Source organism: Rhyacophila brunnea, unplaced genomic scaffold (genome assembly GCF_057557595.1).
Source record: "Rhyacophila brunnea isolate RB1 unplaced genomic scaffold, BYU_Rbru_1.0 scaffold_15, whole genome shotgun sequence".
NCBI classification, from domain to species: domain Eukaryota; kingdom Metazoa; phylum Arthropoda; class Insecta; order Trichoptera; family Rhyacophilidae; genus Rhyacophila; species Rhyacophila brunnea.
Genome location: NW_028232806.1, coordinates 22,274,411 through 22,299,314, shown reverse-complemented (window position 1 = coordinate 22,299,314; position 24,904 = coordinate 22,274,411). Strand labels below are relative to the sequence as shown.

Below are 24,904 nucleotides of genomic sequence, written 5' to 3'. Positions count from 1 at the left end.
CAATACAACACGCACTTCACCGCAGTATCACGATGTCGAGGAAAAGGCCAAACTGGCCCAAAGCTTCAGGGAATCAAAATCCGAAACCGACCAAGAACGTGTTATCCGATCAAGAACCGAAGAAATGCTACAACACGAAATCAAAACCTCCGAAAAAGACCTAAGAATCGACATTTTATTCGCAGAACAAGTCAAGGCTGACCTAGACTGCGAAAATTCCTACGCAGATCAAAGAGTAGACGTCTTCATAGACGTCTACCTTAATGCATTGAATTACCGCCTAAGCGAACTCACCACAAATCCAAATGAAACACCAAACCCAGATGAAACACCAAATCAGAAGACAAGAAAAACCAGAAGAAAGAATAATCGCCGATAAGCAGCCGCCGCCATACAAGGACCGAAGCCCTCCCCTGCCAACTGCCAAGAAGCAGAGCTCTGAGCTGCGATACTCAGAGCTCTTCCAAGCACTGGCGGATGACCGGAAGTGAAGAAGTCCACCAGAAGAGGAAGCGAGAGAGGAAATCGACGGACGCCAGAGTGAAGTTTTTTTTACTATTAAATACTCCAGACCAATTCATTGAGATCACCAACCCGGCCTCGCTCGGTCGCGAAGCCACCGAGGCCGGGCCTCACCATCAACATTCAAGCTTCACCACATATAAAGGGAGTAGGCGCAAAATACCGTTTAGGAATCCCAGGTTGATAAGCAAATATCCTAAGTAAGTAAGGTGAAATAACTGAGATGGGCGCGGAGCTCCGTGTCAAAGTTACAAGATTTTACCAAACATGCGTATTCCCTTATGATTTATATTACAGACGATAGATATAATTATTCTACGCATAATCATCGAATAAAATCTTTAAAAAGTTAAATATTAACGGGTATATCGAACTATCTACCCGTTTTCGCCTGCGCACCTAATAGCCCGTCTGTGTGTTCGGTTACACTCACACATACAAAGCTACTGGCGGGCTCATGCACACCATAACGGTTTATCAGCGGTTACATATTAAGCTTAACAAATTATATATGGTATATATCTATCTATCTATATCTTCTAATATATAAAAAATAATATTTGTGTGTTTGTTTGTTCGTATTGAATGCGCAGCCATACCGTTCATCCGATTGCGATAAAACTTTGTAAACTTATTGCTTGCACTTGCGCGAAGAGTATAGGCTATTGACACGAGCAGAAACGCCGACCTTCAGTTAGTGTTTGTGGCAGAGTATGGTTTAACGACATAACTATACAAATCTAGCCTTGTAGTCAATTCTACTTCTCAATAGCCTTGCGACAACCTCACGACACGGTTCAGACAGGATATATAAGTCCCATGGTTCTAAACTATGGAAGAAGCAGAGAAGAAATGGTCGAAAGAGACCTTGAACAGGTAACCAGTAACGTAATCGTTTAGTAATAGGAAGTAAAATGTATGTTGTTAATCTTTTCTTCGTAAATGTAATAAAATTTTACGTAAAAAATTTCGCCTCCGAAAATCGAGACTGCTAAAGTGTAATTGGAACGCTGTGACCACAGGCCTCGAAATGTCACACCGCGTAAGCTCAGCGCGATGTATTTTGGAAATAATTTCCGGGAAATCTCCATTAAACTTAGGAAATAAGTTATGGAAGAGATTGTTTACGTAAAATTTAGCAAGTACATGCTTCAATAACTTTTATAGCAATAATGGAAGTGTATGAAAATTGGAAAAGAAAATTGAATATTTATAAATTTATATACTGTATAATTGTGAATAAAGAATTTTAATACTAATTTTATCAATACAAGATAGAAGCTAACTACTGTTATAAAAATACTGTAAACGCGTACCTATATTTATAGACGCGTAATTATAATTATAGATTTTGTTAATGCTATAACATACTGACTATAACGAATATTGTAAAAGTAACAATTGGAAAAACTTAAGATTCTGGCATAGATGGGTTTCTACCCATAAATAATAATAAATCTTAATCGCATCTTGGGTAAATAAAAGAATTAAATACTGCAACTAAAAATACAAATTGGCGTGTGACCTTGAACTTTAACTGAATTCTGTCCGACTAGAATTTACGGCCCAGCTGTGCTGGCTTGCGAGGTAAAAATAGATTCAAGGTTACATCCATATTACTATATAAAAGTCACCATGCAAGATTAAATAAGTTAGTAACTGCTCGTGTATAACATCTTGTTAGGATTAAGCATTTATATATTTAAGTTGAAATGTTAAGTATAATATTATAGTATTTTCTCGTAATAATATTCGTCCGAAAAGTAAATATCGAATGAGAAAGTTTCTGCGGCTCCAAACAGTTTTATTAAAACTTAGTAAAATTCTATTGGCCTAAAAAGGCCAAGAGTGGTGGAAAGGACGAGTACATGGGTGTCAACCTTTCGTTTTGACATTTTAAATTTAAAGACTGCCATTCCCTTATTTAGTACCCGAATACTTATTCCGATACCTCGATGGAAAGCTAGAAACTTTCCCCTTCGTTTGAACACGAAAAATCATATAAAATCAACTATTTTGCTTACGTCATCCTAACTGCGCATTTAAGGGACAAGTTCTAGAGGGTGCTTGAAACACCCCTATTAAGTCTTAATTTTGCGAAAATAAAGTAGAGTAAATTTAACCCGACTAAATTAGAAGATATCTCTATTAGAAAGTTGCCAGGAACGGGAGATATACGTAAATTTATCCCGTGAGAGAAAGATATACATCTGCTATCCCTTACGGACTGTTTCCTGTTAAACCTCTATCCGAAGGGTATAAAAGGCGACCACTTTTCCCGTAAAATCATTAGTTTCTACACTCTTCACCAGCGATCTTCAGCAAGCAGCAGTCCTCACTGCAAAGTTGTGAGACATGGTTCTCAGTACATTCGCGATTCCTACGTACCAGTAAGTCCCCCTTCGGCGGGCAAAACGTAACGCGAATAACACGTATCTGTCGGTAGTGACGTCGGCCGCTAAAACGCAGCGCGAATAGCACGTATCTGCCGGTAGTGACGTACACGCGGAGTAATTTTATTTTTCATTACTCATCCTACGAGGTGACGTAATCGGGATAAATTACGCGATCGGATTTGTTTTATAAAAACAAATTAATAAACTCAGTCTGTAATAATAAATTTTACAAATCTTTTCGGGATTATAAAATAAATTTTTGAAACTTTATTAAGTAAACATAATCATAAAATAAATTTTAGTAAACAAATTCATAAACATAAAAACAAATTTTAGTAAATAAATTTGTAAACATTAAGCAAACCTTTTGTAAACAAGTCTGTAAACACAAATAAATATTTGTAAATACACTGTGAACATAAATAAACTTTATAAACAACAATAAAATAATTCTATTCTTTTATAAACCTAATACTGTGTGACCAAAGAATAATTTATATTTTCTTTCTTATGGGAAAATATTTCATGAATTAAAAATATCCAAAGAATATCTGCGTATACATTCTCTGAATTAGGTGTGACTTTTTGGGAACTTGTGAAAGATTTCACAGAGATCCTATAGTGAACAAATAAATAGTTTGCTGATACTTTAATGAGATTTAATTACGGGAACAATGACAGTTAACCTTATTGTGTGACCGTGAACTCTAGTACCTGAATAAATTCGGCACCACACCAGCTGAGAGTTTTATTCGGGAATTCAAAAGTTGTGATACTACAAAGGAGATCCACCTCTCCTAGTTCATCACTAGTCTCCTCAGTGACGGCCCGGTAGCATTATTGAGCTAGCCGTGAGCCGGGTCATGTCACTATACTAATATATAAAAATGAATGTATGTCTGTCTGTATGTCTGTATGTCTGTCCCGTATGCGTTCCTATACCATTCATCCGATTGCGATGAAATTTTGGTAAGTGGTTATATGCACACCCATAAAGGTTTCTGAATTAGAAAAATCATCATCTTCTTCTTCTTCTTCTTCTATTCTATATTTTTCTATTCGTATGGTTCCTATACCATTCATCCGATTGCAATGAAATTTTGGTAAGTGGTTGTATGCACACCCATGAAGGTTTCTGAATTAGAAAAATCATCATTTTCTTCTTCTTCTTCATTCTATCTTCTTTTATTCGTATGGTTCCTATACCATTCATCCGATTGCGATGAAACCTTCGTCAGTTGTTGTGTTAACACCCGCAAAGGTTTTTGAAATAGTACAATCATCTTCTTCTTCTTCTTCTTCTTCATTCTATCTTCTTTTATTCGTATGGTCCCTATACCATTCATCCGATTCCAATGAAACCTTCGTCAGTTTTTGTGGTAACACCCGCAATGGTTTTTGAATTAGTACAACCATCTTCTTCTTCTTCTATTCTATATTTTTTTATTCGTATGCGTTCCTATTCCATTCATCCGATTGCAATAAAATTGTCGTCAGTAATTGTGCCAACACCCGCGAAGGTTTCTGAATTAGTACAACCATCTTCTTCTTCTTCTTCATTCTATCTTCTTTTATTCGTATGGTCCCTATACCATTCATCCGATTGCGATGAAACCTTCGTCAGTTGTTGTGGTAACACCCGCAATGGTTTTTGAATTAGTACAACTATCTTCTTCTTCTTCTTCTTCTATTCTATATTCTTCTATTCGTATGCGTTTCTATACCATTCATCCGATTGCAATGAAATTTTGGTAAGTGGTTTTATGCACACCCATGAAGGTTTTTGAATTAGAAAAATCATCATCATCTTCTTCTTCTTCATTCTATCTTCTTTTATTCGTATGGTCCCTATACCGTTCATCCGATTGCAATGAAACCTTCGTCAGTTTTTGTGGTAACACCCGCAATGGTTTTTGAATTAGTACAACCATCTTCTTCTTCTTCTTCTTCTTCTATTCTATATTTTTCTATTCGTATGCGTTCTTATTCCATTCATCCGATTGCAATAAAATTGTCGTCAGTAATTGTGCCAACACCCGCGAAGGTTTCTGAATTAGTACAACCATCTTCGTCTTCTTCTTCTTCTTCTTCATTCTATCTTCTTTTATTTGTATGGTCCCTATACCATTCATCCGATTGCGATGAAACCTTCGTCAGTTGTTGTGGTAACACCCGCAATGGTTTTTGAATTAGTACAACTATCTTCTTCTTCTTCTTCTTCTATTCTATATTCTTCTATTCGTATGCGTTTCTATTCCATTCATCCGATTGCAATAAAAATTTCGTCAGTAATTGTGCCAACACCCGCGAAGGTTTCTGAATTAGTACAACCATCTTCTTCTTCTATTATATCTTCTTCTATTCGTATGTGTTACTATACCATTCATCCGATTGCAATGAAACTTTGGTGAGTTGTCGTGCGCACGCCTGCGAAGGTTTCTGAATTAGTACAACCATCATCTTCTTCTTCTATTCGAATGCGTACCTACACCATTCATCCGATTGCAATGAAACTTTGGTGAGTTGTCGTGCGCATGCCCACGAAGATTTCTGAATTAGAAAATCATCTTCTACTTCTATTCGTATGCGTTCCTATACCATTCATCCGATTGCGATGAAACTTTTGTCAGTTGTTGTGCGCACACCTGCGAAGGTTTCTAAATTATTATTATATAAAATACAAAGTTTGTTGTTTGTTTGTTCCATCCAATTTTGTTTTTTTTTTTACTACATATTAATAACATTAATAACGTTTTCATATTTTGGATTCGATTTTAATTTAGTGTTCTTATGTTTGACCTTTACTCCTATTAGAATTATTTTCATATTGCCATATTGTATTACACTGATATTTTAATATTAAAAAAATAATTACCTTTTATTATTTTTCAAATATCTAAGATAAATATAACCACGAAGCGACCCTGTGCGAAGCCGGGTACTTCAGCTAGTATATATATAAAAGAAAGTCGGGTTAGTTACACCATTTATACATCGAGAACGGCTGGACCGATATTTACGATCTTTGATTTGTTGGATTTGTCTCAGCCCCGAATATCAGAATAACTATTAAAACATCGGAAAATTTCACGGGAAAAAAATATGAAAAAAATTAATTTTCTCATACATTTTGTATGGAACGGCTTTTGAATGATTTCGATGAATTTGAACGACGGATCTCGCGGATTCAAAAAGTGAGAAAATCACAAAAAAATTAAATCCGTATACAACGCCATCTCTGATACATGACAGAAAGAATAAACAAGAAACAACCAAACAAAAGAAAGGCGTTGTGTGCATTATCATTTGACAGTTGATTTAGTTCAGCCTCAGATAATCCCGAAAGACTTTCGTAGTATATAGTAGTAATTGTAGATCCCGGCAAATTTTTGAGGAAGTAGTCCTGCCTGAATCTCCTTTGCTTCTCCGACTGCGTTTATCAAATAAATCAAACGAATGCAAACATCCCAAAATTTTCTTTCGATTAAATTTAACGCCAGGGATAAAATTACATGATCTCATTGCTGGTATTGCTCATTATTTACCTACCAATTTCAAATCCGTCCTTAGGATTTGACTCGACAATCGATCTCCGTGAATAATCATTACCAGCTAGGTGCACAAATAGCTATTTCGATCGTGATTTTCAAACGGTAAGTTGCCTTCGAAGATGTTCACTTTGTGGGGTTTTCAAATTTTTGATTGTGCGCGCATCGATAATTGCTCCATTATGTAATTTTGAATTGTTTGATTAATTTTTCAGCGTTATTTACAATGCCGCGAGCCAGAAGATCCAATATATATATACAAGTCAGGTTAATTACACCATTTATAACTCAAAAACGGCTGGACCGATTTTTATGACTTTGATTTGTTGGATTTGTCTCCGCCCGGAATAGCAGAATAACTATTAAAACATCGGAAAAATTCACGGAAAAGAAATTATGAAGAAAATTCATTTTCTCATACATTTCGTATGGAACGGCTTTTTTGATGATATCCGAGAACTGATTGACTGATTTCGATGATTTTTTTCGTTCGTCTCGGCCTCGAGAAGTTTCCTCGCGCATTGGAAAAGTAAGAAAATCACAAAAAAATCAGTATACAACGCCATCTCTGATACATGAGTATTGCAATTCAGCCATCAAATACATCTGCAAATATGTCACCAAAGGTAGCGATATGGCGGTTTTTGGCGTTCAAACTCCCAATACCAACGATGAAATCACGCACGCACAAGTTGGTCGATATGTGAGCTGCAATGAAGCGATTTGGCGTATTTTCTCATTCCCCATTCACGAGCGTCATCCCACTGTTGTATATTTGGCGGAGTATCTGGAGAATGGTCAACGAGTTTATTTCAACGCATCGAATGTTGCTCAACGTGCTGAAACACCTCCAGCGACAACATTGACCAGTTTCTTTTCGATTTGCCAAAGCGATCCGTATGCACGAACGTTGCTCTACTTTGAAATGCCATGTTATTACACTTGGTACGCTTCATCGAAGAAATTTCAACGTCGTAAGTAAGGCGATGCGGTTCCTAATCACCCGGATGTGTGTTCTACTGATGCTCTTGGTCGCATTTACACAGTTCATCCGAAGAATGACGATTGCTTCTACTTGCGGTTGTTGCTGGTGAATGTTCGTGGGCCGACATCATTTGAATCACTTCGAACTGTCAATGGTCAACAGTTGTGTCAACAATATCAACAATTTCAATAGCTCAATTTGCTTGAAAACGATACTCATTGGAACATGACAATCGCTGAAGCAATTGTTACTGCATCTCCAAGTCAGATACGCACATTATTTGCTATCATTATTTCGACATGCTTCCCATCGAATCTACCTGAACTGTGGAACAAGTACAAGGATGACATGTCAGGAGACATTTTACATCGAATTCGTGTCAGTTCAGGGAATCCCAATCTCGATGTGAATGAGGAGATACATAACCAGGCTTTGCTTTTGATCGAAGACATGACGTGTTACCTGATGTGCGGCAGTTTGTTAGTCAAGTTAGGAATGCCAACGCAACTTCGTGGAATGAACGACGCTTTCAATCGAGAATTGGAACGTGAACGTGAATATGATCGAGATGCATTGAACAAATCAGTTCGAACGAATGTACCACTGTTGAACCCCCAACAGAAGGAAGTGTACGATACGTTAATGAAGGCAATTGATGATGGAAATGGTGGCTTATTTTTCCTCGATGCGCCCGATGGAACTGGGAAGACATTCCTCATGTCATTGATTTTGGCCACTGTTCGTGCGAGATCGGAAATTGCTGTAGCAGTTGCTTCTTCTGGGATAGCGGACACGTCTCTAGAAGAATGCCAAAAGGCTCATTCAGCGTTGAAATTGCCGTTAAATCTCCAAACGACTGAAAAACTGACATGCAACCGCACCGTCACCGCACAATTTACAACTGAGGGTTGGCTCGGTAATCATCATGTTTCGAAATCTGAACCAACCAAAACTATGTAACGGAACGCGTTTGGTGGTGAGAAAACTCATGGGCAATGTGATTCACGCGACGATAATCAAAGGAATGTTCAAAGGTGAGGAAGTTCTCATTCCGAGAATTCAGATTATCATAACCGATATGCCATTCATGTTTAAACGAATTCAATTTCGATTCGTCTTGCATTCGTCATAACGATCAACAAATCACAAGGCCAATCCTTGAGTGTTTGTGGCCTGAATCTAGAAAATGTATGTTTCTTTCACGGTCAATTGTAACGCAACAACAAAACGAAAAATATCGTATATCAGAAGGTGCTTCAATGAAGGGAATCGACCCGAGTGCAACCCATCCAGCAAATAGTTTAACATAAAGTAGTGCAACAATGCTACGGGAATCATTCCGATTCGCTTCAATATAGCAAATACCTTGCTGCCACGTGAATTACATTCATTTCAATGTAATAAACTAATATTCATTTTGATTTGATTTTTGCACATTTATTGCACTTACTTCATTTTAAGTATTCATTTTAACTTAATAAAATACTTAATTTAATTCAGCTAATAAGTTAATACAAGATTTCTTGATTCTGAGGCGGCACGAAGTTAGCCGGGTCAGCTAAATATTATATAAAGTAAATATTTTTTTAATTAACTCTTTTATAGCATACGTCTCTGTAACTCGGCACGGTCCATTCATCTCTTTCATACTTTGTATAACATAATTAGTAAATATTTCTTTATTAAAACTTATACCTAAACATTTTGTTTCTTATTACTAGGACATATTTTATACAGTGAAAATCAAGGCAATTCATAGCATTCCATCATTCATACTTAAATTACCTTGTTTGTACTAAGTACTTCTCCGCCCAGCATGTTGACATACTGGACGGAGGTCTTAATCTGTAAAAACATCAAAAATATATAATATGGTTATGGAAGGAAGTCGATTAGGCGTTTTTATTAAGCCGTATAATTAGAGGTCAGGTTTACATGTCGGCTTATTACTAAGTGATCATCTAACGTGGGAGGCGTCCACCTACGATGTGGAGGTAACATTAGGTTTGGTTAGGTTAACCTAACAAATAATCCAGTTTATCGGCTATTTTCAAAATTTGTTTTCCGTTGTATTCCTGATAACCGAACCGTATCAAAAATTCATTACTTGTCACATTTACAAAATCTTAAAACATATTGAGAATTTGGGAGAAGAAAACTCTATTTCCATGGTTTAGTCAGTTTAGTGCACAGATATTGTATGTCCAGTTTTTGTCGAAATGGAGTTAACATACACAACATGTTCGTCTGCATCATATCTTTATGCTGTAAAAATATTGTACGTCCAAATAGGATATTTTAGAGAATTTTTATAAATAAAAAGGATTTCAAGTTATATACATTTATATTTTTTATAAAGATCGATGTTTTTAAAATAAGATATAAAAAATATTAAAACTATGAATTAGTCAAAAATCTAAACGGCGAAAATTTGAAAACTTAATAAACTAAATTTTAATAATAAATATGACCATAAAATATACTGTAATAATAAGATGGGACCCTGCAACGAATTCACATTTTTAGTTTATCTTTGAATTAAAAAAAATATTTTTTTAAATGTTTTCAGATACATATTTATTAATTAATACAGTTGAAATTGTAAATTATCAATAAAAAATCTCAAATTGCAAGCTTCGTATTTTTCCGCTAGGTTCTTCACTGGCATGACTCTCCCCCTTAATAAACTTAATTTATAAATAAAATGTATTATTTCATTTTGATTATAAATAAAACCGTAATTTGCTAGTACCTACAAATTTCTCAAAAAAAAACTATTTTTACGATTGATTGATTAATATGGTGTTTAATTTATAGAACTCCATATTATTAATAATGCACATTTCTGTGATTTTCGGGGTTAAGTATATCAAGATTTTAAGTTCTATTGGGATTTTTAATAGTTATCACCAACGTTCTCTCTAATTTTTCTATTGTGTGTGCGGATCATCAACGCACCTGAGCAGTGTCACTCATCACCCGGTGCGGTAAATTTACACCCCCCCCCCACAAACACACAAATACAATTTTTCAAATTTTTTAATTAACGTACAAAATTACCATTTTTTGCACAGATATATCCCTACGTTCATCAACAATGCATGTATGAAACCGAGACTTCGTCAAAAAAATCTTTTTTATAGACTGCATTAATACATTCGAACGCATAATTTTTACTTCGCCAGCTTTCGGGAATATCTGTGTATTTAGATACATGATTATGAATATCTTGTACAGAAAGCATAGAAGTATTTATTTTTATAGCCACTAGTAAATTATCGATTAACACTTTGACTAGATCGCAACCAGATTTTTTGCGCTCAGCGATCTCAATCCTATTCTTTCGTTCTTCGGGTGTTTTCGTCATTATTTTCAAAAGTCGACCTCTTTTTAAATTTTTCGATTTCGTAATACCTAGCATCCCGGTGTACTTTTTGACTTAAATACCTTTTTAAAAGATAATATAACCTCCATTCAATCCACTTCTTTTCAGACGTGAATTTCCTTGCATATTTGCTGCGGAGCATAATAATATGATGCATTTACACAATTATTTATTTCCGAATAAATAAATATATCACCAATAATTATTATTCTTACTTTTTGGGAATGCATTGAAGATGGCATTTCTGTTTCGACGATTTCAGAGAGCCATTCCAATTTAAATCTATCGCAGGATTTCTTCTTAATGATCGCGTTTGAAATATCACATCCACTCCTTTTTGACATTTTTAAAATGTAAGTTTTTAAGTATAATTGTACTATATTATATTATATTGTAACTGTGGAAGCAATCGTATTGTTCACTTGAATTGTTTGTTACGTACACTGAACACACCTGTAGTTTTTATGAAATGCTGGCAAAGGAAACTTTCTTTTACAATATTTTTGTGTAATGACTGTGCGGGGGATGAAAACATGTGTGCGGACACATTACAGGGAACATTGGTTATCACTGTAATCAGCTTTAAAGAAAAGTACCTATATAATGTATATATTATGCGCTACGGCTATATTCAAAATTTGTATTGCACCTTTCGTGGCAACTAGGTTGCCGACCCCTGTTCTAGAGATTACAATTTGTAGTTATTCAACTTCATTATGTACTAAAAAAATGTTTGGAAAACATTATTAAGCCCGTTACATGTGAATGCATGGATCAAAAAAGTTCAGTGACATCTGAATTTTCACGCAATAGTTGCAACTTGCACGATGTATGCGCATGCCCAGTGGAAATATAGTAGAGAACCTGACGAAACAAATGTGTACTACACCACGCAGACCATTTTGTTGTTTACCGATTTTCACAACCCAACAGTGTTGCCAACCGTACTATAATTATAGTATTTGTATACGGTGTCTTTAGAGGTATAGAATTTTAAAATTAAATAAAACACATACAAATCGTGGTAATAGCCATGGTATTGGCTTTATTGGAAAAATAATTTTATGCCATTAGATGCGCGGCTTAAGCGTCGGCCTATAGCGTCGCGGGTCCCAGGTTCGAATCCTGGGTCTAGCATAGTCCTAGCATAGGTCTAGCAGAGTCCCATAGACTTGCTAGTAGGTACTGTCAATTCCCTCCATTTTCGAAAGTGAAAACGCGCTGTCACTTTAATTTTTTTATGGTTTTTCGTCTGGATTCGGGACTTGGAGGTGGACAAATAACACACCGGAAGTGTGATGGAAACGACGAGATGTATTTACGTTAATATATTCTAATGGTTACATTTTTTTCACAGTAACAATTTCTTTTATATGAAGCGCGAATTAACAGTGTTTACTTTCTGGCCGTCTGCTGCGTATTACCCGCCATCTTGTGTTTCGCTTTCAACGAGAAGCGTTGTCGAAAAACGGCGACGTTGCAAATATTTTTCAACGGTCGTAATTTACAGCATTGCCGGCTTTATTAATATTTATTTTCGTGATCAACCCTTACTTGTTGAATTTGATACTGACTCGGGCCTCTCCAGATACACAGAGACATCCCCAAATGGGGACCATTCGGGGGTGTAACAGTACCTACACATATTGTTTTTCAATTTGTGTATGAGTCAGAGTACCTATGGACCTAATGGGTTGAGCAAGTGACTGACATCCATTTCCCGTAATAACAAACATCTGTTAATTGAGGCGTAGAGTTACAAATCCGCTGTGGGCGATTTTTCAAAAATAAATAGTTTTGAATGCACGCAGGAGCTCTTTCGTAAGATCTATCTTCTGTTCTAGGTGAGAGTTTTAAATTCCTCTGTCTTCAAAAAATCAAAATAGATATCGAGGTGACGGACTAAACCCGCTCTGAAAATAAATTTGTTCTGGTAAAACCCTCTCTGCGTAACCGGCCAATCAGACGCCGCGATTTAAATAATGATTCTTCACGAATGCTTTAATCTCCGTACAAACGGTCAAAACGTTAAGTGAGGAAGGTCGTAATTTTGCTCCGACAATTTTACTATTTTTTATTTCCATAGTTAGTGTGACGGATTCTCAACCAGGACAATCAATGAAGCGTTTGAGAAATCCAGCTGCGTGGAAATATAACCTGTTACACCAAGAAACGTATTTAAAAATTGACTGTATTTTGCTGTATTATCAGCGCTCGAAATAGAAAATTTTACGAGCCGGAGCGCTCGATACTTTTCCAAAAAATTATGTCTCCCCGAATTTTTGTTACATCTATAAGTACCTACCATAGAAGGACAAATGCAAATAGCCATTAAACATATACATCGACTGAAGATATGGATAGGCAACGGCTATCAGCGCCGCAGGCGACAATTACTACGAAATATATTCTAAAAAATATATTATTTTCTTTGTTGTCTTTATTTTCCGCATACTATATACCATCTGCACACAGGGGACGTCACTGTCTTTTTACTTCTAATTTTAATATTAATGTATTTATTTTGATTGATTTGAATTAATATCTTGATTTAGCAAAAACACAATCAGTGACGTCCGTAGTTTTGATATTTTTTTTCAACATTATTTAATAACAAACAAGCGCGTTTGAACAAATGCGTTTAAAAATTAATAAATCTAAAAAATCTTAACACCACTGCACATGGATGTACTGAAATAAGACTATATTCTAAAACATTAGATCGAGAGGTTTTAAAGAATACTATTTTATGTAATAAAAATATATTATGCAGTCATCAAATGTTTAAAATAAATATAAAGCAAAATAAGGCTTCAAAATTATATAAATATACTACCTACAACGTTTAAGGAATGTCCAGGGTTATGCTCTGAAAATACCACAAAACTCCATTTTACCTACGTGGTGCATGTGAGCCCTTAAATAGACTGAAAATGCCGCTTTTCCGTATTTAAAGAAAATATATTGTATCGTTTAAGTACTGAAGTATATTAATTTTTAAAAAAAGATTTTTATTTAAATGGATAACAATATTTTTAGAATAGTAGTTAGCTCAATTTTGGTTTTAAAGTTTTAATAACATAATTATAATATTACTAAGCGTACCTGTGTGACTTGTTTTTTTATACAAATTATTGCTGACGATAGTCGTTTTTGCACTCAAACTTCACAAATATTTTAATTAATCGAAAAAATATACCTACTACCACATATCCGTTAAATGCCTTTATACAATCAAAATTCAAACGTAAAGTTATTCAAAGTGAACTTAGTTATTGTAATCTATAATTATTAGACTATACGTTTTTTTCTAAGTGTCAGTGCCTAAGTGATATTTAATATTTATGTAATATATTATTATATTATATTTTGTAGCGCACTTAATAATTTGGTTATGGATTCTTGAAATTACATTAGGTACCCGATAACAAGCCAACTTTATTGTAAGAAGGCCTGCAATGTTATGTAAGTACTTATATGTAAATGCACTATTTTGATATTTTATCATAAAATATGCTGTGATGTTTTAAAAGTAAATTTTAACAGTAAACTAGTAAACAATAACTAGATAGGTACTTCAATAACTAGAATTCAACTTTTAACAAATCTATTGTCTTGAACGATTTTGTGTCAGACGGTCAGATGGTCAAACTGAAAATTTTAATTTGAATTGAATTTCACAAAATACAGATGTTGCCTAGGTAATAAACCATTACTTCTCAGAATAGGGTGAAGGGACGTGAAAGGACAATTTTTTTGTGCGCTACGGAAGCGTGTGCAATAAAGCTACCCTAATTAGCCTTTTAAAATAATTATATCTCTACAACAACTAGAAACGTTTAAGTATTTTTCAAATGATGAATACATTGTTCTGTTCATTCAAGTTTACGCAATGCGATATTAATTAATGTTTATGATACCTATGTCACATAACAAACCAAATATTTTTTTAATATGACTTGCTGTTTATTTATTCACAAGACTGCAATACTGTATTGAGTTTGAGATGTTTCATTTTTTGTAGGTAATAAAGTCATTTATGCATCAGGTATTGATCATTCACACAACATTCCCAAGATCAAAAACTCTTTGACAACACTCGATTTAGATACTTACAATCAGTTGAGTTTTATGGTTGATACCAAGGGGCTGAAATTTCAAAACTCGGTGGCATATATCAGCATCTCGGTAGTATACTTAAGTAGGTGCACACAGTTTAATTCACACCTCTACTATTTTTGTACAATATTTAACAAATTAAATATTTTACAACTTATGCAACATTTTTGTCTTTAATGTGTTTTATGAAAATCGCAAAAGTCCTAGTGTTGAATTATTACGTTATTAACTTAGTACGTACCTTCACTTTATTATGCAATATGTATCTACTATGTTGGTAGAAACTTTGATATCGAACATACAACCGTAAAGAGTTAGATAAGTCTTTTTATTGTAGATTTCTTTTAAATATAATGTACCTACCGATTTTCTAATACATATACTTAAACTAATATTAAATTTGATTCTTTCCTTAAAACCATAAATAAATTAAGTCTTTTGTGTTTCTTATTTTAAACAAAAATCTTCGTTTTCAATAGTTATTGTTGCACCTATTGTCATACTATGAACAAAGCAATAAATCTTATGACTGGTGCAAGCTTTTTTTCAATACAATTGTTTTACGCAAAAAATATCGGTTCTGTGAATTACTATTGATGGCATGTGAAGGGCAATTTTGGTTGAATACAATTATTGTTTTGAAAGTTTAGGTAGATGCATGTTCTAGATTATTTAGTTGTTAACCAGCTAACCGCTGTTTCGCACATTCATAAGTCTAAAATTTATATGGATCATTACAGACTCAGAGATACTCAACAAATAACTTTATTCTTAGTAGAAAAATATTTATTATATCATGTTTAGGTATTTTTATATAACAAATTTATTTCAATTAAATCTGAATCGTAATGCAATATTAAATATTCTGACGAGGGTCAAGGATTTTGCGAGACAGCTCGCTGTCCTTCGGGGATTTTACGAACCGGTACGCCATCCTCGTAATTCTTACGAACAGGAACGCCATCTTCGGGAAATCTACGAACCGGAGCTGCGCTCCGGTGCGTTCTGCTCCATTCCGAGCGCTGTAGTATTATTATGAATAATCCAGTGGTATCTCATATTATTTTGTAGTTTCACATGTTTTTTTTTGTCATTTATATTTAATATTCTGTATGGTATAATAAACTATCATAAAAATCTCAAGTACAGGTTTTTAACATTATTTGGTTTGTGTCTGTTGGGGAGATGCTTTTTGTTTGATAATTTTTACTATTCAAATGATAGATTTAGTAGGTAGGTTATGTTACGTTAGGTTATTTTTTGTCATCTCCCCTGACAAAAAAAGATATTCCTTATCATTATCTACACGGGACAAGTTGTTTTCGTTAATTGTAGATTAGCTTAGTTTTAATAACGATACATAGTTAGCAATGCTGTGATATCTTGTAGAAATGCCGTTATTATTATAATACGTTTTTGCAATAAATTTCAGAAATTCCACGTTTACTATTACCTATCTGTACTTATATAAAAAGTGGACTTTTATTTGTCGGATTTGGTTTTCTGAATTTAATGCTATAAAATATCTAATATACCTAAGTAGATTATAAATAATATTGCTAAATGTACCAACAAAAAACATTATTATTTTATTTTCAAGGCAAGTAGGTAGATACCACTATTTAAAAAAAAATATTACATACCAATATAACAGCTAAATATGTAGGTGCAATGTGAAAATTATACAGCTGCCAGTAGGTAAGAATGGCTACAAAATATATTCTAGATATTCGAAAATATTTTCGAAATTATAATAAATTCGAACCGCTACTGAACTATCATCTTCTGTCGACAATGTACCACTGTGCATCAAACACCTTTTTTTTAAATTGCGCGTCGTCTCTGTCAGGTAGCGATTGACAAAGACCGCTCTTGGGATAATTTAAATGCATTTATTTGAATAAATACGGCTTATACATTGGATTTGACATTTTATTTTACTTTTCCGTATGTAAGGAAAGAAATATAACATCTAAAATTACACTTAGATCATCATAATATGCCCAAAACAGTTTTTCGTGATTTACTCAAAACTCAAAAAAGTCTCTAGAGCTTGTTTAGTAACTCTACCTACGCCTCAATTCCATTCTATGGAGGCCCATATTATGATCCTATTAGGGTCGGAAGGATATTTAGTATCACAATGTGACCATGTCATTGTCAGAAGAAGTGTTTAAATATGATTTCGGGAATATGGGTGGGCTCAAAGAAAGCGCAATCTGGAAATCCACTTTTTGGAGCAGCTGTGGCAGTATATCGGCAATCGCTGCAAATGTTGGCTTCCAAGTCGTCTCTGATTTATCGGCGCAGACTAGCGAATTCACATACCTATCCCCACAGAAAATAATCCTAAGGTGTTAAATCACACGATCTTCGAGGCCAATAATTTACTGGTCCATAATGCCGTGTCGCACACCAAAGCCTCGCTGACAATTGTGAAGAGGGCTCTGCTTAGCGGACAGAGGGCTGCTCTGATTGGCCTTACTAAGGCCTATAGGACCATATCTACGGATGCCCTGGCGGTCCTTGCGGGGGTCTTTCCCCTCGACTCGCACGTTCAAATTAGAGGATCGATCACTCTCCTTATGAGGAGGATCAATACAACTCTCGCCGGTGTCCCTCTGACACCGCCATCGAGAGTGGAGGGCGTGAGCTACAGAAAGACTGTATCTGAGCTGGTCTACAAGACCGCATATGCGGCATGGCAGGCGAGATGGGTGGCCTCCCCTAAGGGTCGCCAGACTTTTGTATACTTTCCAGATGTCTCGGTGAGACACGTCTCGGTGAGACTGATGCCGACCCACTGGACCAGTCAATTCATGACTGGCCATGGAAACTTTGCGGCCAAACTGCAGGGGTTTGGTTTGGCAAGACATGGGCTGGGTTGCTCATGTGGACCAGACCAGAGCACGTCCTGTGGTACTGTCCACTTATGGTCCCCGAACGAGCGGAGTTGTTTGCCCGGGTCCGACCCCATTCGGGCCCAATAGGACACGCGGACATGGTGGCAACCGAGGCCAATTTTGCGGCGAGAGCGTACGGGGAGCGGAACACTCTCGACTCCCTTTGCGACTCTTCAAATTAAAGTCACTCTGATAGTTGCCATATAAATTAACATCATGTATTCGCACTTCGGTGCAAGGTTGCATTACCAGTCCCGTGCGGCTCTACTCGGGACAAAATGAGGGCTTAAATTCTTTGATCTGGCACACGTAAGGGTTATGTTAGGCGGCCGCGTATGACGTGGCTGCTTATACATAACGGGTGCGGAGGTGGAAATTTTACACACCATGGTCCATAATGCGAAATTATGCGCTCTAATGTTTTCTTCAATAAATATTGATTGTGGCGCTTGCTGTGTGGCATGTTGCGCCATCTTGTTAAAACCACAGCTCTTCCACTTCCACATAAATGCCATTCAATTGGGGAACGAAAAAGTCAGAACCTAATCATGGATCTATAACGTTCTCCATTGTCTGTACGTTCTGGCCGGCATCGTTTTTGAAGAAATATGAACCAATGATTCCACCATAAAGCAGAGCAAACGGTGACTTTTTGTAGATCCGCATCTCAATAATGACTTGGATTTTCTTCACTCCAAATGCCGCATTTTTGCTTATTGACGTAGTTATTAAAAAATGAGTGGTCCAAAATCCAAGTTAATTGGTTTAAGTATCCAGCATTTAGCTGGGTCATCAAATAATAGAACATCGAATTCGAAGACAAAAAGATGGCAACCATATATTAGTCTATGATGGCAACACTGCTTCTATCATGACTCAAAAAGTCAAAAAGTCAAGACTCAAAACAAAACAAACCCAGCAAACCCATAACAAAAGTTTAACAGTTAACAGATGGTTAACAGTAAATAAATTTTAATTTCGGCTTAACTTGACAATGTCTTCTCAAAGTGAAACTCCTTTAAATGATAGTATATGTAGGCTATGTCTTGCGAAAGGCGCTTTAATTTACGTTTTTGATAACGATGAAGTGCTAGACAGTATAATGTTATATTTTCGATTAGACGTAAGTAAGTTGGTATCATATTTAGTAACTACAGACCATTAAAGTGTATGCATAGTTACCTACTGTTAATTCGTATATGTTATGACAATTAATTCTAATCCTATCTCTTTTGATAAAATTCTTTGTTGAGCTACCTGAAACCTTATTTTAAATGAAAAAAAGGGTACAAGTCGGTTATGGGGAAGCCAGGCGGGAACCGTGCTAATTGTCATAGCCGATTTTGGCAAAATTGATGAATTCAAGAATGAAAACCTAACCTAACAAATAATCCAGTATATTGGCTATTTTAAAAATGTGTTTGCCGCTGGCTTCCCCATAACCGACTTGTACCAAGAATTAATATATTATTTTGTTTGAAATGATTTTTAATTAGATAGGTATATTTTGGTTTATTTATTAAGTGCTTTGGCCAGAGTCAGCACGCGGGCTCGGAATAGCATAGCAGCATTAGCATGTGCAGGTAACATGTACGCAGTAGCCTGTGTTCAGTCGTCACTCGTCAAGTCAGGGATAAGAAACCATGGGCATAGAAAAGTTTTTGAAAAGATGGGGCAAATGAAATCAAAATGGAAAGAAATTTTCTTACTTATACTAAAAACTGCGAGAGCAACCAGACAAGTTTTTCGAATAGAATAGATTGTCTGTGCAAACATTGTATTATATTCTACTCAATTGATTCAAGTTTTCGTCTTTCGCCATATGCAGGCACTATGCGCACTCACCAATGGAAAATACATACTGACAATGAATACAATTGATTCTTGTTTATATAGTAATTTAATACAATAAAATAAGGTAAAACCCTTATTACCTACTAAGTAAACGATCAAGTGAGTATTTGCCATTGGGGAGTATGCATAGCACACACTAGAGGTGAGTTGGAAATTCTGTCACCAGTTTGTGTACTCAAGTCTCGGAATGCAACTACCCATACTCAGTATGTGTGGCCCAATAAACTTGTTCAAACGCATACGATGAGATCATCGCGACTCGGTAGTCTGTAGATTTTCAATACTATTGACATGAAATGCCCGCAAGCGAAATAGCATAATACATGTATGTCGAGCCGTGATACACTCAACTGTCATTGGCGTCATTGTTCTCTCTCCCTCCCCAGTTGTAAAGTTGGTATAGTTAAGGACAGAAATGGTGACAAGTTCGTTTTATAGTAATAATATGGAGTTAGTTTTAGTTCCTGTTGAGTATGAGACTTATGTCGAGTTGATGTCAGTCTCTAGTCCCGAAATAGGCACTAGTGCTCGAGTTCTGATAAGTATTTACGCGTTTATCTGGTTTCGTCACATCTAGTTTCTCGATTTTTTAGTGTTATAATTGGAACTTATAAGCTGAATTCAAATTTTATGCGTGATTGTGTAAATGGATAATAATTATATAAACAATTTGTGTAAAAATGGCCGGAACGTATACGTATGCCAAACGCTCTATATAATATCCCAAATACTAGTAAGTATTTTGGAACAAGTTTCGATACCAAGTATTTTTTTATACTGATAGTAAGTTTTTGTGTTGTTTTATTCAGCTTACATTATTGTTCCCATCCTAAAATCGAGACAATTGGTCTATGAAAAACAGAGCTCTGAAGGTGAAGCTGACTGTCTGGGCTAAAGATGTTTATAGTATGCAAGTCAAATTAATTATAAATTTAAAATTATAAAATATATCTCGCAGATGTCACTATTTCATCAAATAAGAAGAATGATGACATGCCCGGTATAGACGTGGGGGATCCAAAGGAAATAAATTTGTTTGGAAAAGAATGCCAATTATTACCTGTAGACTGTAGTTTAACAACATCGATAATATAATTATGTCAATAAACTGAAACTTTTCTTTTTTTTAGATTCAGCATAATGATGGATTACCAGACTACATTTGTAATAATTGCATGCTTAAAGTTGAAGATATTTCCAAATTTATCAAGCAGTGTTCCACAAATGATAAAAAACTTCGCCAAAATATCATCGGGAACAATATTTGTGACGACATCAATAGCGAAGATAATAATAACTCACTCGGTTTACACGATGAAGATACAAGCTCATCCCATTTCGAAAAGACTGCTTCTATACAAATAACTGACGATGAGCTCATGGAAACGATCAAAACTTCAGAAAATGGGGAAGAATATCTTTATTATCACGGAATAAAAATTATTGTCAACAGGTCGAAGGCAATAAGCAAGGGAAAAAAAAAGTCGCGATGCCGCGGTTTGAATGATTATTTTTGCCATATTTGTGGGAAGTTAGGAGACAGACGCCATGGTAGAAATCACGCCCCAGTTGATAAAACAGTCACGTGCAAAATCTGTGAAAAACAACTGAAATCAAAACATGGCCTGAGTGAACACATGGCCGTTCATAGTCATGAGAAACCGTATAAATGTAAACTCTGTGATTTGGCATTCAAACTTAAATACTATTTGAAGAGACACGTAAAATGTGTGCACGAACAACCTACTGTTTTATATCCTTGTAGAGAATGCCAAAAATCTTTCAAAAATAAACGCTTACTTGCTGTAAGTTAACCATTGAATATTATTTATACATTTTCATATTCATTTCATTTACATATTCAATATGACCTATGTGCAGTTTTTGGTCAAAATGAGTTAATGATACCACTCAAAGTGGATTTTGTTTCTCCACGGTCTGAACGTATTCTTATATTTTTACAAAAATCTGAGACAGCATGAATACGATATTAAAAAAATCGTATGTGCAGCTATTCTAAAAATGCATCTGAATTAGTCGTATGTGAGCAAAGTTGCACATACGATCATTTCATTTCGCTTAAAATCCGTAGCGCAAGGCACATCCGATATATTCTTCACTGTCGATAATTTTGACCGATCTTTACAGTACATTTATGTGAACATTAAAGTCATGGTTTTTAACTAAAAACACCCACATTTATCAATATTTATTGATAAAATGCCTTCTGCAGTCATCTTTTAAGAACTTGATATAAGTATTGATGTTTTATAAACTCCAAAGTATCCATTAATTCGTCTATTACAATAATTCCAATGTGGGCCCCTTGGGAGGCACTGGAACAATTCAAGGGGCCGGCAGTAGCCTCGGATGCAATTTGGGGGTGATGAGTCTAAATAAGGGGGCGGTGGAAACAAAAACAAAGCAGAAGAAAATTTCTAAAAACTATTCGTACATGTTTCATGTGTTGTGTAAATTACATTTAAATCATAGTGATATCTATATTTCCTAAATGCACACACAGCATTATAACATTGATATGTTTTATTTTCTAAGTTATATGTACCGATATAAGACAGATACCTATACTTTATCCTGGATTATGGGCTGTAGTACAAAAGTATTTTTACATTTCCTTCATCATATTTAGTGGAACGTGGATTCAGCGCGGTCGCAAAAATAGAACCGATTAGCAATAAATTGATGGCAGCACACCAGATTCGACCTTCTCATTAGGATTATTTTTATTGTTATTTGCCGTTTTTATGTTTAGTTTTTTTAATTTTCCATTTTTAATGCAAATGTTACTATGGTTGATTTTAATAAATAGTTTTTCAATATAGGCATCATTTGATTTATAATACCATCGTACCCAAAAGAACATAAATTTGCCGCGGCATCTTTCTGTTTTTTTGCTTATATATTTTGTATTGAGTATTTTTCTGAAAAAGGGGCAGTGGACCAAATAAGTTTAGGAATCCACTCTATAATGTTTAATTATTGTCAAGCATGTCTTTTGGGTTATGTACCAATTGCGCCGGGAATGTCGTAATAAATAGAGATGTATGACTCTTGTTTAACATTATTTGAGTATCTTTGTTCAAATAGTGAAATAGTGGGTAGAAATGAAATTGTCTGTTATTGTATTAATTAGTCTGGTTCTTTACGCATAAATTGACACCAGAATTTCTCCGATCAGATGAGGCATTCTCTCACTACTTACAGTGGTCTTAATCATTGTAAATCGATCAAAATTAAAGGTTCGCGGCGCGGCATCCCCCGCTGCATTCTTGAAGAGTATTTACCTGCTAATTTTTATACAATGCGATCTGTCATTCATTATTATCAGGTATTTTTTTCTCTTCAAATGCGTGCCATGCAAAATCACCACCTGTGCCTGCGTGCCATAGGTTCGCCACCACTGCTCTAGTATAACGTCTTCTTCCTTACTAACAGAAATAAAATAAACATTGTATTATTTCGCTATGAAATAAAATTTTTATAAAGAAACTAAAAATCATAGTGTCAAGGAATTCAAGAATTCTACAAATTAATCCGGTTTTGATAAGGAACTGAAGTATAATTTGCAAAAATATGTTTCATAGCACTAAATTCCAAATAAAATATTAAAATTAAATATTTTTTCACATAATACTAAACGAGTAGTGTTCATTCTTTTTTTGTTCTGTCATGTCTAGAGCTTCCAAACCGGTTATAACCGAAACCGGGTAACCACGGGTTTCTAAACTAACCGAAAACCGGATAATTTTACGTGGTTAACCGGTTAAAATTATTAGTGAACCAAAGAGACATAGAACCAAAACAGCATGTGAAAGTTTTAAAAATGTCACGTCGTAAGAAAAAACAACTGTCTTAACTAATAATTAATAGTAATAAAATTACCTGCCTAAATTACTTTATTACCTACCCTTTAAATGGCTTACTTTACCATTTTCTAGAATAAATAATAGCGCGGCGGCCTTTAAGGATTACGCGTTTGTCTCAGGTGCATGTAGGTATATCACGGCCAATCTATAGATAGAGAGCTGTGGGATAATATCCACAACTTCCTTGGGTTTTTTGCTTAATGCCCCAAATTGAGTACACTAATTGTTTTGCCCGTAAATAATTTTGCCTTTATAAAAATTTTATATTGTAAATATGTAAATAATGTAAATGATAAAAGTCAAAATAAAATGGTTACATATTAAGTAAGTATATCGTCTCTGTTCTGGCAGAACACACTAACTAGAGAATACTAGTTTTGAGTAATTTGACTTTGAAATTGTTAAAATGTTTGAAATAATGGTCTATCATATGAGTTTCTTAAGTAAGTAAAAAGGATGACTTTAAAATAGAGACTTTATTTATTAAGAATGTTTCCAGACGGTAAAGTTTGAAATAAGGAACATTTTGGTACTAACTCAATATGTCATTTTTTCGAATTAGTGTCTTCTGCCAGAACAGTGACGATAGTATGTTACCATGCCATACCGTGTCATGGCAAAAACATTGTTTTGATTCTGAATGAGCTACATTAAAAACCCTGTTTAGATTTATTTTCCTCAATGGCGACCTTACTCCATAAACATTTCATTTATTTTATGTATTTTTTTTATTTCAGACACATGAAATATCTCACACGGGAGAGAAAAATTATGAGTGTGATATTTGTCAATTTCGTGTAGGTTATAAAAATTCTCTCATTTCTCATTTGAGAATACATTCTAAAGAAAAACCTTTTGGGTGTAGATATTGTAAAAAATCATTTTCCGCAAACAGGAGTGTACGGGAACACGAAAGACTGCATAGTGGTGAGAGGCCATACGTATGCCCTGTCTGTAAGAAAGGTTTCGCGCAGTTGGGAAATATGAAAAGCCACTTTAGGCACAACCACAAAGGAGTCAAATTCGAGTGGATAAGATTGAGAGAGCAAAGGAAAATCAAGAACCTATGATCTTTCAAATGGAATATTTTGCATATTCATGAAAATACATATTGTTCAAAATTGTGGGCATTTTTTATTTCTACACCCCTACAAAAAATAACATAGCTACAACTTTAGTGGTGGATGTTCTGTAAGCATTTATGAACTTTTGTATGATTGTTGAACACAATGCCTGTATTTATAGGATATGCTACCAGAATAAAAATATTGACATGGTAATTTTCCCGATATGTTTTAAAACTTG

The 24,904-nt window shown here is 35.0% G+C and overlaps 1 protein-coding gene and 1 long non-coding RNA gene across 2 annotated transcripts in view; one reads left to right on the top strand and one right to left on the bottom strand.

Annotated features, from left to right (window-relative positions):
- LOC147075037 (endoplasmic reticulum metallopeptidase 1-like) overlaps window positions 1–24,904 on the bottom strand; it is a 426,619-nt gene that overhangs the window by 67,379 nt on the left and 334,336 nt on the right. The window lies entirely within an intron of this gene.
- Window positions 18,702–24,723, top strand: LOC147075050 (uncharacterized). Its single transcript, XR_015070043.1, has 3 exons — window positions 18,702–18,981; window positions 20,843–21,517; window positions 24,337–24,723. It is a non-coding gene; the product is annotated as an uncharacterized LOC147075050 (long non-coding RNA).